General features: G+C 36.1%; 1 long non-coding RNA gene across 1 annotated transcript; it reads right to left on the bottom strand.

Annotated features, from left to right (window-relative positions):
* Positions 1-9581: 9581 nt before the first annotated feature.
* On the bottom strand, positions 9582-16304 carry LOC103609092. The gene is made up of 2 exons (XR_552102.1): positions 16007-16304; positions 9582-10118 (listed from the first exon to the last, which is right to left on the bottom strand). It is a non-coding gene; the product is annotated as an uncharacterized LOC103609092 (long non-coding RNA).
* Positions 16305-17816: the final 1512 nt, after the last annotated feature.

The raw sequence follows: 17816 nt of genomic DNA, 5'->3' as shown, positions 1-17816 counted from the left end.
TGCTCGTGGTCTTGTGGTCTCTTCGAGGCGAGTCTTCCCGTTCTATGTGAGATTGGGATTCATCCCAAATCTTACAATTTTACAGTAATGGTAGATCAAAGGTCCTTGGAATCTATTATTTGTGAAACCATTATCTAACACAGAATATTAACAAAAGGGAAAAGAAAAGCAATGCCCTGCCAGCATAGCTTTGACAGGAACAAAGGCAGATGGAAATAAGCAAACACCACATTACTTAATTAAATACCCCTAAGAAAACTATTTTAAAAATAACACTAAGGTTGTGACATCAACTAACAAAATCACAAAATTAAAGTTAATGAAGCACCAAGCTATACTTTGAAATGCCTCGTTACATCAACCTATTTTAAAATATTTTTTAAATATTTTATTTTTTTGTGCATGATTTGTATACTTTGAAATGCCTCGTTTACATCAACTTATTTTAAAATATTTTTAAAATATTTTATTTTTTGTGCATGATTTGGTTATAAATTCACTGATTGCTACAATTATTTATTTTCTTAGACACATTTATTAATATTTAATAAACTGAAATTTGCAGATATAACTATTATAAATAGAAAGCTGTGGTCAAGAAGGCAGATCTTGGAGTAAGTTACAAAAATTAAAATGGATACTGCCAAATCAGCAGATAACTGGTTAACAGCATCTGAATTACTGGCAGGGTAAACAGTTATGGCAAAGAGATCTTTTGAAGAGATTTCTAAAGTCCTGATTGGACTACTGTTAAAATGTTAAAATTCATTAGAGTTAGAAGGATAATATTCCGAATATACTTTCCCCATATTTATAATGAATAGACTACAATTGAAGTGATTATTCAAGGATTCCTTGCTTTCATTTAATGAACATTTACTGAATGCCTGTCATATATTAGAAAATGTGATAGGCAAAAAAGGGAAGAAAACTGTAACTTTGTGCTCAAGAAGCTCATGGCCAGATCAATGAAGGAAGTTGGACAGGAAACCAAATGATTTCACTCTAGGACATGAATTGCTATCACAGAAGTAAACGCAGGTTTCCAAGGGAGCCCAGAGGAAGGAGACTTAACTCAAATGTTGATGGAGTAAAGTAAGGATTCCTCAAAGCAGTTAACTCCTAAAGTGGGACCTACCTAGTGAGAATTGTAGGGGATAAATACACTGAAAATGTGGAGAAGTAGAGAGAGAGCAGGCTGATGTGGGATCATTTATCACATCAGAATATACAGTTTTACGGAAACTCTTTTAAAAGCTGATCCAAATTAGAAGAAAACATCCTGAAGTTGGACTAATGGACTTTATGAAATAAAGTCAGCAAGAAAGTTCAAGAATAGTTCAGATCATGTTTTTTTTTTTTTTAAAGGTATCTTAAAGAAAACATTTTCTGGTCAGGTTCATGTATGATCAATCAAATTTTAGAGCAGACGAATGTATTTTCCACTTAATGTTAACTGTAAGTCTGACTGAATAGCTTGCCACTATCAAAATTTGAAGTTCATTAGTAATTTTTAATCTCTACTGCTGCAAATGAGATAAGTATCTTTGTTTCTTTCCCCTTAATTTGACAAAAGCACAAGCTATATTTAACAGCACCACTTTAATTTTTAAAATACGTTATATGTCTGATATGTGTGTCTATTCTCAAAATACCTATAAGAGATAATAAAGTTTTAGAGGTCAGACAACAGATTGATTTAATTCTTTTGGTATGGTACCCAGTACAGTCCAGGTGTAATCAGATACCTATGAAACCTTTTTGTTGTTGTTGTTGTTTGTTTGTTTCTTCCTTTCTTTCACTCAGACATCCAGGGAAGGTAGTTGCTTTTTTTTCTTCAGTGGATATGCCATTATGTTCTAATGCAGCTACTATACATGGCTATGGTCTATGATATAGTGGATTGTTATGTAGTGTCAAGAAGCCCTTTAGAGTAGCATCATGATAGTAATATTTCCTTTCGTCCAGAGTATAACAGACTTCCCCTTTCCAAAATGTCTAAGGAAAGCCATTCATTCACTCCTGGATAAAGGTATATCGTTTAATAAAATTTTTAATTTTTTGTATTCATTAATGTGATGTAATAGTGGTTATCTTGTGTTCATCAGATGCTCAGATTGGCAGCTACAAGTGCATCTAATGAAGTAGAAAATCAACTCATTGTTTTATATATACAATGCGTTTGGTAAACACTTTTAAAAAGGGGAGTAGCAAAAGGAGTCCCGAGTGGTAAAAAAGTTGGGAGGTTATCATAACAAAGTCTACAGTGGCTATTTTCCCTTCACTTTTCCTTGGTCACCCTCTTCTCTAGCCATCCACTCCAGCAACACATCTCACAGGAAGCCAGGAGAGGGCAGCGGAGAGCAGCACCAGGCACCCATCTTCCCACCCTGAGGGCAGATCTCAGGTCTCTGTTTACCCAAACAGAAGCAGCTAAGAAACAGAACAAATCATTATATTCAATTTTTCACTTTGACACAATCAGAGATGACTTTAAGGTTGTTGTAATGCTTAACTTAAAAACATTCTCCCATGTGGTTATAAAAGATAAGTTTTTATATCAAAAGTTCCTTGAAGAGGACAATGACAATAAAAATAATAATACCTGGGTAATGATATAACAATCCTATTTTCTCTGAGATAGTATTCCATTATTTCTGCAACACATGTGAGCTGCAGGTACACAAAAATTCCTATTTAAATATACTCAATATCCGATTGTTTGTGCTACCAAAAAAAATGGGTGGTTAATAAGAACTTGAGTACAACAAAGTCTCCAGCTTCTAAATTAATTCTAAAACAAACTGAAGAGGAGAAAAATTAAACATGTTTTTTTGAATGTTTTAAATCTTTAAATATAAAATTTTCCTCTCCTTTACCTTCAGAGAAATATAAACTAAACAGAAAGCTCTCCCCTCTAGAGCTGAAGAATTAGAAGGAAATGCTACCTGGACTTTTAAATACCAGTTCTAGTGTTTTCACCTGCCTATTGCAGGAACTTCCTTCATTGAAGGCCCACCTATAAGGTATAGCACCTAAAAGCCAGCCTTAGCAGCTTTCCACAAAAATGGAGGTCATGACATGGGGCATATTTATTGAGTATAAACTTACAGTAACATACCTGGCACAGGAAGAATGGCAACCACAAAAAACTATGTGGTACTTGACTTTGGCGGCTTTATGAATCTAATGGGAGAATCAATAAAATTAGACAATGCTAAGGAAAGACCTAAAATGGGCAAATATGGAGGTTCAAGTTACCTTGCCTATCCTTCTAATTTTTCCTAAGGAAGATTAACTTTCAGCCAAAGTGCTGCAGACAATATAAATCAAAATTTGTATAAAGCACCTGTGGAAATAACAAGTGGCCCATTAAGCACTGCAGATGTGTCAGAAACAAAAACAGGTTTTGCAAAGTTGAAGCCATAAATTGAATTAAACACTAATAATTTAGTACTGTTTCATTTAAATTCCCTGAGAATTCTGACTTTTCAGCTTATTGTTTTTGTTAAATTAAAATTGCTCTGGCATAGCTATAAAGAGAGATAAAAAGCAAATTTCTGCTTTTTAAAGTTCTGAATTGAATGATATAAAATTAAATATAGAGTTTTTGTTAAATTAAAATTGCTCTGGCATAGCTATAAAGAGAGATAAAAAGCAAATTCCTGTTTTTTAAAGTTCTGAATTGAATGATATAAAATTAAATATAGAAATGCAGTTTAAGTGCAAAGTATCCTTCCAGTGTTGCCAGAAAACAAGTAAGAGAGGGGAGTTAAGTAATTTCACAGCCATACCTTCTCACTCTCCTTCATTGGGAACACAGGCGTTTGCATGGCATAATAAGCTGTAAATTAGAAACATTTTTACATAGCCTGCTGCAAAGGAAAGTCTGACAACTTTCTACTATATTGAATACTGTTCAAGTGATTAACTACAGCTTTGGAAAGAAGGGGTGGAAACTTGTTTTGCGTCTCAGTTTGTTGGTTCTCTTATGCACAGTCTAAAAATCCACTGCATCATTATTTGCAATGAATATGTAAGTAGTTATAATAGAGAAATAGTAGCTCATTATTACTGCAGGATACAAATTATCCATGGACAGCAGCAAATTGTGCAGGTGAATAATCATCCAAGTATTTCCTTGAAATGGCATCTCCAATGAGAATGAATGTAATGGTTTTCAATACCAAAATTCATAGCAATGAGCATTCCAAGACTAATAACAAATGAAATATACTTTGCTCTTTGCCTACAGGGGAAGCCCATTAGATAGAACATCTACTTAGGGCACAAGTCTGTTTTAAAAAACGGTTACTGTATCAAAGGAAATATACAGATAACCTGTGTTATATAATAGATAAAGAATAAATCTGTGAAAGGAAATGTGCAGTAAAGAGACATGGCCTTCGGACATAAGTTTTTATTTTTAAATTGTATAGAGCCCCCTCATGATCTACATTCAGCCTCATAAGGAAATTTTGTCCAATAAATCCAGAGTAATACATGGAGCACTTGCATGCCCACCAAAGAGCTGAGGCTTTGGAGGCTAAAGAAAAAGTCTATAACCTTGTTTCTATCCACTATGCAATGCAGTACCACCAAACTTAGACCATATAGATTTGTGCTCAGTGCTGAGGATGTCAAGATCAGTTGGAAAGTATATTTAGGGCCCCCTAATCCAGAGGCTCTTACAGTAATGGAAAGAGCATGGGGTTCGAATCCCAGCCCTGCCATTTACTTATGCTATAAACCTGAGCAAGTTATTAAATTTCTCTAAACCTATTTCCCAAGAAAAGCAATTTGCTTCTTAACCAGTGTTGTGAGGAATAAATGAGTTAATATATTAAAGAACTATAGAACGGTACCAGACTCATAGAAAACTTTGTATGTGTTAGCTATAGTAATAATTATTCTATTTTTACATTTCTTACTGTCAGCTTTGCACATAACAGGTGCTCAGCAAATGTTTGTTGAATGAATGAATCACTCAATGAGCAAATGAACAAATCTAGTAGAGTGATAAGATAGGTATACAAATGACTATAAGATCGACAAGAAGTGCTTCAAAGGAATAAAAGGTAATAGAGGGCTCTGTGGTGGGAGACGTGCTGGGTTGGAAGATGATTAAGACACAGGTCTTGACCTCTAGAACATACTGTTGAGTGCAAAACAATGACATAAATCAGTCATTACAAAACAGTGTGTTAAGTGTTTTGAGAATTCACAAAATTCTGGCTCTAATTGAGCCATGGCTTTTCCTGGAGTATTTGAATCCTGTATCTTCATGAGTAGATATGCCTAATCTCCTACAAGCCACAAACAGAGGAGTTGAGAGGTGGAACCACTGCTCTCCTTCGTTCCTCACCATCTTGGTGAAAACCGCTGTTTCTCTGAAGCCAGCTCTACTTTCCACTATCAGTCTTCTTCTCTGTCACTCTGCGTTCATTGAAGTCTTTGGCATCTTGCTCAGTTCTGTTTTCTCCTGGTTGATTTCAATCATGTGAATTGCCCACCTGGTAGTTTCCCAATCTACTCAATTCAGCCTCCACTGTGTTCTGTCAAACCCACTCTCAGGCACAACTGGAAGGTAACCATTCAAAACTGTTCTATTCTGAATCTCTTCAGTTCAAATATCCTACTTTCTACCTACATCCTCCTAATCCCTCAGCTCTCTCACTGCGTGAGTACTTCTACACCTATAACCTGACTCATCATGACCTCTAGTGCCTCGATCACTATTTCCTCCCTAATTTGGGGCTCTCTCAGCATCACTTCCTTCCTGATTGAGCCTGAACTATTATATTAGATCAACTATACTCTGCACATACCCTTTTCCTGGTGGGCAAAGAAAACCACTGATCATGCTTTTGCCTTCTTCACTTCTACTCTAGGGCTATTAAAAACTGCCTGTTGCTATGTTAACTTTGTATTTAATCCTGTAGGAAATGGGATTCAATTGAAGAATTAAGCCTATTTTACTGTACTTAAAAACTTAAGAGGTGGGAATGGGGTAACTCTTACTATAGAAAATAGAGACTCAAGATGCCAGTAACTAGAGAGAGGAAGGATGCCAGGGTTAGAGATAACCAATCCCAGGATCTGCCCTCTTTCCTCTATTGCCAGCACTACACAGTCTTCAGGAGTGAGAAGGAAAGTCCAAGAGCATAATAAGGAAGGGGTCCCTCAGGCACTGAACCACCTGTAGGTGCTGGTTCTTACCTAGGATCTTATGCAAGGTGTGTTAAAGACTATCTATCTTTGGTTAAACAAAGGGGCTGCCAGTGGACACGGGTGGATCGTGGACCCAGGTGGATTGTGAACCCAGTGGTGCATATGTACATAACTCTGGCAGTAAAGTTTTGGAAACAGAGTTCTAGAAATGAAGTTGCATCAGTAGTAAGCATCAGGAAAGCTACTAGGTACATACATTATTTCCTTACTTTGTCATTTGATCAAAGACTATTTCTTATTCATATTTGCGAGTTCCCTCAATGTCCAGCCCTGTGCCTTGCAGAGAGGAGGTGGTCAGGGTGGGTTATATTGGACCACAGATTATTTAAACCTAGCTGGATATGTGCCCTGTTAGTTAAGCTCCTGGTTTGAAGCCCATTATTGTCCCCATTTTATAAATGATTAATCTCACAGAGTGATTAGATAAACTTCTTACAGTCAAATAACTAACCAGTTGCAGGCCTCCAGCCCTTTACCTTTATCTTTATTACAACACACTGTATACCACTGAGGGTGCCTTGAGTTTGGGTTCAAAGGATTAGCAGGAAGCTACTAAGCAGACTCTGCCATTGAATATTTTAAGTGACTGCAGGTCTTTCACTACATAGACCTAACATTTTACTGATGAGCGTCAAGAATTAAGAATAGTTTAAAATGCAGTGTTAGTCTCTGGATGCTGCATTTGACTTTGGCTTCTTACTAGTTAGCATGTAGCTCTCCTTTAAGGAAAAAATTGAAAATTTTTTACCATTAACCAAACAATTTATACAGCTTGTTTTTTGCTGTGATGTAGTCAGGCAGGCTAATCTATATCATTATTTATATACGATAAACTCTCAGTTGAGTAGATTAGCAGCTTAGCCCACCTATATTTTGTGGTTAATTGCACTTGCTTTGCAAGAGTCTGATCTTATTTTGTGTTTTTCCAAAAGCTCTGGTGAAGTAATGGCTTCTGATATTACAGTACATTGAACATAAAGAGCCTTCCCCTTCCTTGCTCAACATATAATTGCTGCATTTGTGCGTGCTGTGTAAGTTGAAAATAACAATAAAAAGTTAATGAAGAAAATAAGTACTGGTTGTAATGAATTAGTAATATGGCTGGATTTGTATCTGGAGTTTATTTTTATTGTTGTAAGTGGAATACAATCAATAAGAATATGTAATCGAACTGCACATGCTTTCATCGCTTGAAATCTCACTGAAAAGGAGCTGAGATATCTTTAGGAAACTATTTTCAAAAGCCTACAGTACATTCAATTATTCAGCATAATCATTCAAAATCATTCGCAATAAGTACCCCTCACTTTTAAGGTTCTTGTAGTATAAAAAGATATATTTCTTAAACAGGTTTTTATTGCATTACAAGTATTAAGTTTTTCTTTCTTTAATTTTTAAATTAATTTTAATTATACAAAATAATATTAATAGATTTCTTTTATTAAAAAACTAAAATAAAGTACAAATAAAATCAAATAAAAATAAAATAAAGTCCCCTTTTAGTTTACAAATAAAGTCTCCTTTCACTATTCCCTTATACCTATTCCCAAAACTCCCCTATCCCCTCTTTCCCCAACCACTGTTATTATTAGGTAAGTGAGGTTTCTTTCAGATTGTTTTCTATGCATTTATACATGTTATCTTAAAAAACCAACCCATAAATGTTCTTTTAAATGCTACATAATTTTGATATTTCATATTTCATGTGATGTAACTGAGCCCTAAATAAATAATACGATCAACATGATCCTACTTAAACCTCATTTCTTAAGATGTTTTTTGATTTGATCAATCCCCAAAGGAAATATAGTTTGTTAATTTTGTTTGATATTTTTAAGTACTAGATGAATTCTGATGTGTGTAGTGAAGGAGAGGATTGATAATTACAGCCTATTGTTACTATAATTAGAAGTCATCAGATGCCAATTAGTACCACATTAAAATGATAAATTATGAACTACATTATTTGCAGCTGAGACCAAGTCCAATTCCCTAAATTTAAAGGTTTACAGAAAAAAATAACTGGCCTCTTTCACAGCTTTTTATATTCTCCACTTTTCTTCTTAAGACTTCACACAGCCTCCAAATATTCTACCACCACTTGGATATTCTCCACACACTGGCCTGACACACCAAGCCTGAACAAATTTCATGTAGAGAAAGTAATGTTAAGATGAGTAATTTGACTTTAAGATATTTTCTAGATTTGACTTATAGTTATGTTTATAATGCTTTGGGGGACAAATTCTTAAAGTCCAACAATTACCTTAGTATGTATATCATGATTTTAACCTTAATCAATTGAATAATACACTGAGTTGGGGGACAAATTAGCCAGTTGCCAAGAAATTGATGGTGTCCATTTTAACATAGATGGTATATTTAAGAAAGCTAATCTAAAGATATCACTTTGCTTCACTCCTACTTTTTTTGTTTTAAAAAAAATCTATAGTTCGTGCATTTTAACGGGATATTTGATCCTGTCACACAAGCAAAATGATAAAAGTTCAAGTAGGCCAAGGGGTACAAGGACATCATTCTAACATCAGGATAGAGCTCCTAAGCCAACTACTTGTTCATGTTCATTGTCCACTTTTGTGTTGTATTATCTTGTTCCTTTTTTTTTTTTTTAAAGATGACCAGTAAGGGGATCTTAGCCCTTGACTTGGTGGTGTCAGCACCACGCTCTCCAAAGTGAGCTAACCCCCCCCCCCCCCCCCCCCCCCCCCCCCCCCCCCCCCCCCCCCCCCCCCCCCCCCCCCCCCCCCCCCCCCCCCCCCCCCCCCCCCCCCCCCCCCCCCCCCCCCCCCCCCCCCCCCCCCCCCCCCCCCCCCCCCCCCCCCCCCCCCCCCCCCCCCCCCCCCCCCCCCCAACCCATGGCCTTGGTGTTATCAGCACCGCACTCTCCCAAGTGAGCCACGGGCCGGCCTATCTTCTTCCTGATTTATAAAATCTTCAATTGATCTGTAGGCCAAAACTTGGCACTTGGTCATGTATGTTGCAAATGTTTTTGTAATTTTGGCATTTGTCTTTAAACCTTATGGGAATTTTTTCCATCGAAGAACAATTTTTTATGCAGTCAAATGTGTTAATCTTTTCATTTATAGTTAGAGTTTTGGAACTTTTCAGGAAGGTCTGCCTTGCTCCAAGATTAAATACTACCCCTACTACTACTAGTAAAATAATTCGGTCATGGTCAAATAGTCATTGATTGCCATCTCTGTGTTAGGAACATGAATGCTAGGGTAATGTGGATAAAATATGATCATCTGAACTATGCTTAAAAGCACATAGAGTACATGGTCTTCTCTTATCAGCATTACAAATAAATAAAGAAAATGATCAGTCCATAATTTTATTCTTTTATTTATTTATTTTTAACTGAAACATAGTTGATTGTACATATCTGTGGGGTACAGCATTGAACGTAATTTTATTCTTATGCGTCAGCTCACCTGCCCCCCAGAAGTCACATAAGTAATAAGATAAAAGTACTTGTTTTACAAATGGAATTGGCATGCTTTAATATTTGTCAGTATCCATTTTGTATCCTGGCTGATCGACCATCTAAATATCAGAAATACCAACAATCACTTTACTTCTGACTCTAATGTTTTTTTTATTTTTGCATGTTCTCTCTATATCTAAATTGATCTCTATAGCAAATAGTTAAGAGAAAGAACAGTTGAGTAAGAAGACAACACTTCTATGAATGAACATGTATTTCCCAGGATACTGCAGATCTTTAATTCAATTTAGTGGTTATGGCTCAACCACTGATGCATTTCTGATGGCACTGGGAACACCGTCACTGCACTGGTCCTCAGCAGCAGCTTCTTCTCGTCCCTCTGCCACTTAGACGAAATGGAATCAAGGGCAACACAAACCTGGAAGAGTCTAAAACCTATCAGTAAAACTTCAAGCCTTTTGGATGCCAGAATGAACACTGCAGATAACAGAAGTGAGTAAAGAAAATGCAGTCTTTCAAAAGAAAAAATTGGTTGAAATAAGAAGGAAAGAACAAAATAAAGAAAATAAACTTTTGATGAGATTTTAAAAATATCACTGGATATTCCGCAACACTTTTTTTGCTATATTGTGTTACTTTTTTGTGTGTGATATTCCACTAACACTTTTTTACATCTTTAAATGTCACATTATATACTGCTTTACATAATAACTAAGTTAAAAATTAACACTGTTCCAGGAAGAGCGCATTAGAGTCTGATTTGAATTAGAGGTGGCAAAGGACATAATAAAGTACAGTCTACTGTAAGTCACAGTCCATGTTAAGCTACTCTAAAGGGCACATACTGTGAAAAATGTGTGATTCAATGTTTGTTTTGGTCTAGAACATTCATGTTATACTAAAGCCCCCATCCAGTCATCCAGGCAAAGATTTAAATGAATACTTTGTCCACAGCCCTGGTCACATGTAAAGGTATACAAAGCTAAGTGCCTGCTTGAAGGAGTGGCAGATCTAACAGAAGACATAAAGCAGCATGACAGACACAACAACAAGAGACAATGCTTGTTAAGCACATTCTATGTACCAGGCACTGTTCTAAGGGTTTTATCCATATTACCCTCTTTAATCCACTCAACAGACCTATGGGGCACAGAGAGGTTACCTAACTTGTCCAGGGTCACACGTCTAATAAGGGATGGGAAAAGCATTTGAACTCAGGTAATTCATACCCGATATATGTCTTCCCCTACTTGATCACTTAATGTGGGACCTCAGAAAGTCACTTCACCTTTCTAAGCCTTAGTTTTCTCACTGGTGAAACTGTTATTTCTGCCTCACAGAGTTCCTGTTAGGGTTCGTAGTTAGGCGCTCTGACGTAGAATAATGTTTACCAAACTTTTGCAGCATCCACCAGATGTACTGCTGACAGGGGTGAAAGGGTTCTGTAGTCAAATAACTGGGAAACACTATCTATTCTTAGAGATTCATGATGCACACCGTATGTACATAACTCCTGAGAATTCTGAAATGAAGAAATCGTTTTAATTCTGTTAATCTTTTTACTTTTTAACCTGGCATGCCCACACTTATTTGAACATAGGACCTTTTCTCCCACTGAAAACCTAGTTACACCTTTAGCCCTGGAACAGAAACTGGGAAATGTTGGCAGGAATAAGGCCTGAAATCAGAGGACCTAAAGGTCTGTGCAACTCTGGCTGATTCTCATCTCTTGGATCTCACTTCTCAGGGCCATCTTCTACACTTCAACTAATTCTGTTCCGTAACACAGATATATTAACATGACCCCCTTGCTTAAAGACCTTCGTGATAATAGCTGAGAATAAGAGCAAACACAGAATGCTCACTATGCTGTGCACTATTCTATTTACTCATTTAATTCTTAAAACCATTCTCTGGAGTAGATACTGAGGCACAGCTAGCAGGTGGCGCAGTCTGTTTTCAGATTCCAAGGCCATGCTGCTGCCGCTGGGATGGCTCCCTACTATTTGTCCACATATAGCCCTAATTCCTTAGGTCCTTCACAATCGGACCTCACCCTTGCTTTTCCACCTCATCTCCTCATCTCAATTCCCTACTACATGAGCTTGCTAGGGCTTTGAGGGAGGAATCTGTTCCAGGCCTCTCTCCTTGGCTTGCAGATGGCATCTTCAGTTCACAAGGCATTCCCCCTAGTATGTGTGACTATGTCCAAATTTAACCTTTTTAGAAAAACACTTATTGTATGAGGAATGTTCAGTACATTTATGGAAGGATTTGTATTATCTTTTAATTCCATTTTTCCATAAACATTTTGAAATACTCTCACATTGGATTGGGGCCCATTCTGATGATCTCATTTTAACTTGATTACCTCCGTAAAGACACAATCTCCAACTAAGGTCATAATGTGAGGTACTGGAGGTTAGGACTTCAACATATGAATTTTTGGAGGACACAATTCAATTCATAATACCTATATACATAAGGAAGCTATTCTCTGTTCCATAAATTTATACATTCATGTAACAAGAATGTACCATTACAATAATAGGTATATTGTAATAGTTGGCACTATTCCGGACCCTGCCAGGAACTTCCATATCCCATGTCCTTGGTGTCAGCCAGTTCCTTACTTCCTCTGCTTAGGATACAAGCACTTCTACCACGCCTCTCACCAAACTACTTTCCTCCAACTGATGACCTCCTAGTTACCTTCAAAGCTCAGTTATAAGCTCCCTATTTAGTAAGGTACAAATGGTCCCTTTTTCTGAAATTTTCTCCTTTCCTCCTCTCATCCTTAACTCCTTCACAAAACTCTATGATCTATTACGGCATCTACAGCACTGTAGTGTAGTTGTTTGTAAACTTCTATACTTCCTGGCTTGATGCTAAGGTCACTGAGGGCAAATACTATGCATCTTTCAGCTTGTATCTCCTGCACCACGCACAGTACCTGGCACACAGTAAGTGCTTTATAAATAATAATTTAATGAGTGATTAAAGCAGGACTTTGGAGTGTTCAATCTACCAAGATCTAAGGAAAAAATTTGAAGAAGGAGCATCTGGAGACAGGGAGGCCAGATAGCTATTGCTAAAGTCTGGACATGAAGTAACAAGCGCATGAAATAGGAGATGGAAATGGACTGAAAGAAAAGGAGTCCAGAGAAACTCGTGAGTTGGTGTCTTATTGGGCATGGAAAGCAAAAGGGTGGAAATAATCAAAGATTACCAAATTCACTGGGGTAACTGGGTACAGAGTGGTGATAGTGGTAACATAAACAATAAAGGTATAGTAAGGTAACATTTGCTGCTGTTAACAAATAAACACTAAAATTTAAGTGGCCTAACAAACAGATTTATCCTCTCACACATCAAGTCTGTATGGATGCTCCTGATGGGCAGGTGGTTCTCCTCTGACAGTGATTCAGTGACATAGCTGTCTTTCATTTTGAGTGGGTCATTTCCAAGATCATCTGCTTAAGGAGTATTAGGAATGCAAAGTTTTTATGGTCGGGAAATAGTGAATATCCCTTCTGCTCACACTCTATTGGCCAGATCTTAGTTACATGGCCCAGCCAACCGCAAAGAAAGCTGGAAAACATAGATTAGTTAGCTTGGTATTCAGGAAGAAAAGAAAATGTGTTTGGCATACTTGCATCAGTCTTCTGCCACAGTTAAGGTGTTGGGAAATTTTAGGGAATGAAGGTAGAGTAAAACTATCCTCAGTTTGTGGTCTGTTTTTAACTGCTAGTTTTAAATGAGAAAAAATCAAGTAAGTTAGTGATAAAACAACCAAGAAAGCTGAGGCAATAGTCAGAAAATTCACCTGAATTTCTTTACACTTAATAATCGTGTAACATTAGAAAAGTCTATACTTTTTACGTATCATATATTGAATATATGTAAATTTTATGTATTATACATTGTGATGATCTATCTTTTGCACACAAAATAAAAGTATCTATCATTAAGAGAATGGGGAGTTATAAATATTTTCTGAATTGTGCCTATGGATAATGGTAAATTTAGGAATACTTGTATGACTGGCCTTGAAACCAATTTTTTTATGTCAGAGTTGGTGGAATAAACCTAAAGCTCATGGTATTGTCGGCAAATGCTATGGTGGATGTGCATTTTCATAAACTTTTATAAATGTGGCTCTCTTACTTGTTTTTCAAAATATAGTTATTACATTTTAGCTTAAATTCTGCCTCTCTTGGCCATTATGGATAAGTTAAGACATATGCACAAGCACCTGTTATATCCTTTAGCCAAACAAAAGAGATAACCGAATTCACTTTTGGTTTCTTAGGTAATTTACTCATGTCCCATTATTTGACATCAAAGTCAAGTTTATGAGGAGAAAAGCACCAACAATGTAAATCCCAGGAGTTGGAATTAAAAAGCTCCCAAATCAGTTCTTCCCTCAAGTGTTAAATAATTCACTGCGGCATTATAGATACAAGCTGTAAATCCCAGTAGTTGGAATTAAAAAGCTCCCAAATCAGTTCTTCCCTCAAATGTTAAATAATTCACTGCAGCATTATAGATACAAGCCTCCAGCAAAAGCTACACTTGAACAATTAAGGAAACAGGAGCCAAACAAATGACTTCAGGAGTAGAGAAACAAATTAATGGTTTCTCCTAGTGCTATACCAAATTACTTTTTCACATTAACAAGTGTGTAAAACACCCAAACATACCAATGACTTACTGCATCAAGTTTGATTATAAAAAACAGCCTGAAACTACAGGCCAGGATTATTCCCCAAATGTAATTGTGGATTCTGTACACTGAGTATAAAATCCATTTATGTTATTTGGAAAGTTTTTATGTTCACAATGTACACCTGCTCTTTTGCAAAGTTCTTTTACTCAGATTGCTCAGATTACAATGACCATCTACCAAACACGTTATGTGAAGGATCAGAAGCAATGCAATCATTTCGTAGAGGCTAGATAAGAAATTACAAACACGAAGTTACATCACGGCATACCGTGTACATATAGCTAATAGCTCCTGCATAGTAGAAAAAGTATACTCTTTAGAGTAAAAATAGGATTTCAGTCCCAACTCTATCACATTCTGCCTAGAAGATTTCACACAAATTTTAACCTCAGTATCGGTTACCTCTTCTGTAAAATGGGGATGATTCACTCATTCAACAAATATTTACTGAACACCTATTATGTGTCAAGCAGAACTTTCCAAGGGTTATTTTAGGATTAGATATAATAAAACATAGCCAGTATTCATAAGATGTATGTGTGGTTACCCACATGTCCAAGCAGATGACTGACCAATAAGATGAGATCAAAGTCAGCAGACTGAAAATCAATGGAATTTCTAACAGGAAACACAGACACATGGGATATAAGGTGATGTGACATCCATTTGCTTTCTAGGGATTAACAGGTTATTAGTATTCATTCTAGATTTTTTATGTATTTTCTTTAGTTATCTCAACTAAACATAGCCAAGAGTTTTCTACAAAACAGAAGGTAGAGTTTCAAGCTCTAATTCAAACAGGTTTGGGGGTAAGATGTACATATGTTAAAGATTTTCCAAGTTGCTTCATTTAGGAATTTTTTAAGACATACTTACAAGAAGAAGACCTTTTTTGCATACTAATTTAATGGCTAATCTCATCTAAAAGTGAAATAAATTCTTTGAAACAGACTGAAAGATGGAATGGAATCAAGAAAAAAAACATGAGATTTGGAAGGAAGATGAGAACTACAGTTAGAGCCTCAGCTTTTCCCATTTGCCAGCTGTGTCACTTAAAAAATTCTCAAGATATTTAAGTCTCATTTTTCTCAAGAGTAAAGTAAGTATAATAACTCTTATCTACAACATTATCATGTGAGATCACTGTCATAAAAAAATTAGTATCCTAAAGGCACTAAAAAATATAAACAATTTAAGAGTGAGTAGAAACTGAAAATGATCTCATGGTATCCCTTCTAGTAAAGATACTTGTATGGATAAATAGTAAAAGGGCTACAAAATTATACTGGCTGGAAGTGTGGTCATTTGTAGCTATGACAGTAATCTTCTTTGCCTGCTTATTAATGAAGGAAGGATCCTTGTGTGGGGAAATTTACCAGAGTTATGCATGAAGCTCACCAAGACTATTAGACTTGTTAGGAACAATAAAAAATCCATTTCTGAAATCTTACAATATATTTTAATCTATCTTTGAATTAGAGAATGACAAAGAGCTAAACACTGCTTTCCATTGACCACTCGCCAGTAAAAGAAAATACAATTTAGGGAGCAATATCAAAAACTAAATTTCTTCTTACCGTGAGTAGATCCCACTGACCATATCATAGTGCTGTCATGAGGTATTCACACTGCTGGGCCCAGATGCTTTAGAAATAAGGGGCACCCCCAAGCCCCTCAACTGGAGGTTATTCCGGCTGTCATGTACAAGACCTCTGACAACAAGGAAAGAAACAAAGGGATGAATATACCCTCAGAGGATAAGTCAGATCAAGTTAGAAAATTGCTACAAGTGTGCCCAAATTTCTAAAACTGGTCAATGGGAGTTATTGACAAGAAATAGGGAAGAGTAAATGCGAGGAAGCAATGAGCTCAGGAAACAGCTAGAGAAACCCATGGCTGGGTTTAGAAAGTGGCGATCTCTAATTGTGAAGTTTGATGATCTGGCTCCCCCCTCTCTCTGGGCCTTCCCACTGTCTATATCCTACCTCACAATCTTAATTATTTGCTCTGATAGCAAGATAAACCCATAAGTTTTAAACTGCTTTGTGGCCGTTGACAGCAACTGAAATATAAATTGTATGAAAAAAAAAATATATATATATAAATTGTATGGCTCAGATGAAGTGACATTATTTGGTGATGATGGTGGTGAAGGGGAATGGTAAAAAATGTCTTGTTTTCACAGGTAGAGAAGAAGTTCAGAGTATAAAACCATTAAACCAAATCCAAATGACCAAAAATTTTATTTGATTAGTAAATGGAAGTGAATGCCATCATCAAAAATCTTGCCATTTCCTATTACTTGTGGAAAGCATTATCATTCTAGGCAACAATAAGGCTTTAACTTAGAATGTCATATTTCTTTTGCCATGAGGATTGAACTTTTATAATTTCTGCTATAACTGAGGCTAGAAATACTTTCCAGGAATACATTTTCTTTTTAAAGTATTGTAAATGGTTGTCATACAAGAACTAAATGGCATCATTAGAAAAAAAGAAAACCACAGGAAATATATTACAATAAGTTAATATTTAGAATAATACTCATGAGCACTAATAAAATAGATTATATTATGGCATACATAAATAATATGCAAAAATATTTCTTGAATGTGGTAAAAAAATTAAAAATTAGTATTATAATACTTTGCTGAGGTACTAGCCAGAGCAATCAAGCAAGAGAAAGAAATAAAGGGAATCCAGATTGGAAAAGATGTAGGCAAACTTTCCCTATTTGCAGATGACATGATACTATATATAGAAAAACCTCAAGACTCTATCAAAAAACTCCTAGAGCTGATTAATAACTTCATTTAACATTACAGTATACAAAATAAATGCCCTCAAATCAGTTGCATTTATATACTCAAATAATGAATTAACAGAAAGAGAAATAAAGTAAGCAAGCCCATTTACAATTGTCACCAAAAAAAAAAAAATAGCGTGGGATCAATTTCACCAAGGAGGTGAAAGACCTCTACAAGAGAACTACAAACTACTTCTGAAAGAAATTAAAGAAGACACAAAAAGATGAAAGATATTCCATGCTCTTGGATTGGAAGAATTAACATTGTGAAAATGTCCATATTACCCAAAGCGATCTACAGATTCACTGCAATCCCCATCAAAATACAAATGACATTCTTCACAGAAATGGAAAAAACAATCTTACATTTCATATGGAACAACAAAAGACCAAGAATAGCCAAAGCAATCCTGAGCAAATAAATAAATAAATAAATAAATAAATAAATAAATAAATAAAGCCAGAAGCATAACACTACCTGACTTCAAATTATACTACAAAGCTATTGTAACTAAAACAGCGTGGTACTGGTATAAATATAGACATTCAGACCAGTGGAGTAGAACTGAGAACCCAGAAAT

The sequence above is a fragment of the Galeopterus variegatus genome, unplaced genomic scaffold, assembly GCF_000696425.1.
Source record: "Galeopterus variegatus unplaced genomic scaffold, G_variegatus-3.0.2 Scaffold9169, whole genome shotgun sequence".
In the NCBI taxonomy this organism is placed as follows: Eukaryota; Metazoa; Chordata; class Mammalia; order Dermoptera; family Cynocephalidae; genus Galeopterus; species Galeopterus variegatus.
Note: the sequence above shows the minus strand (reverse complement) of the source record. Positions and strands in the feature narration are given on the sequence as shown.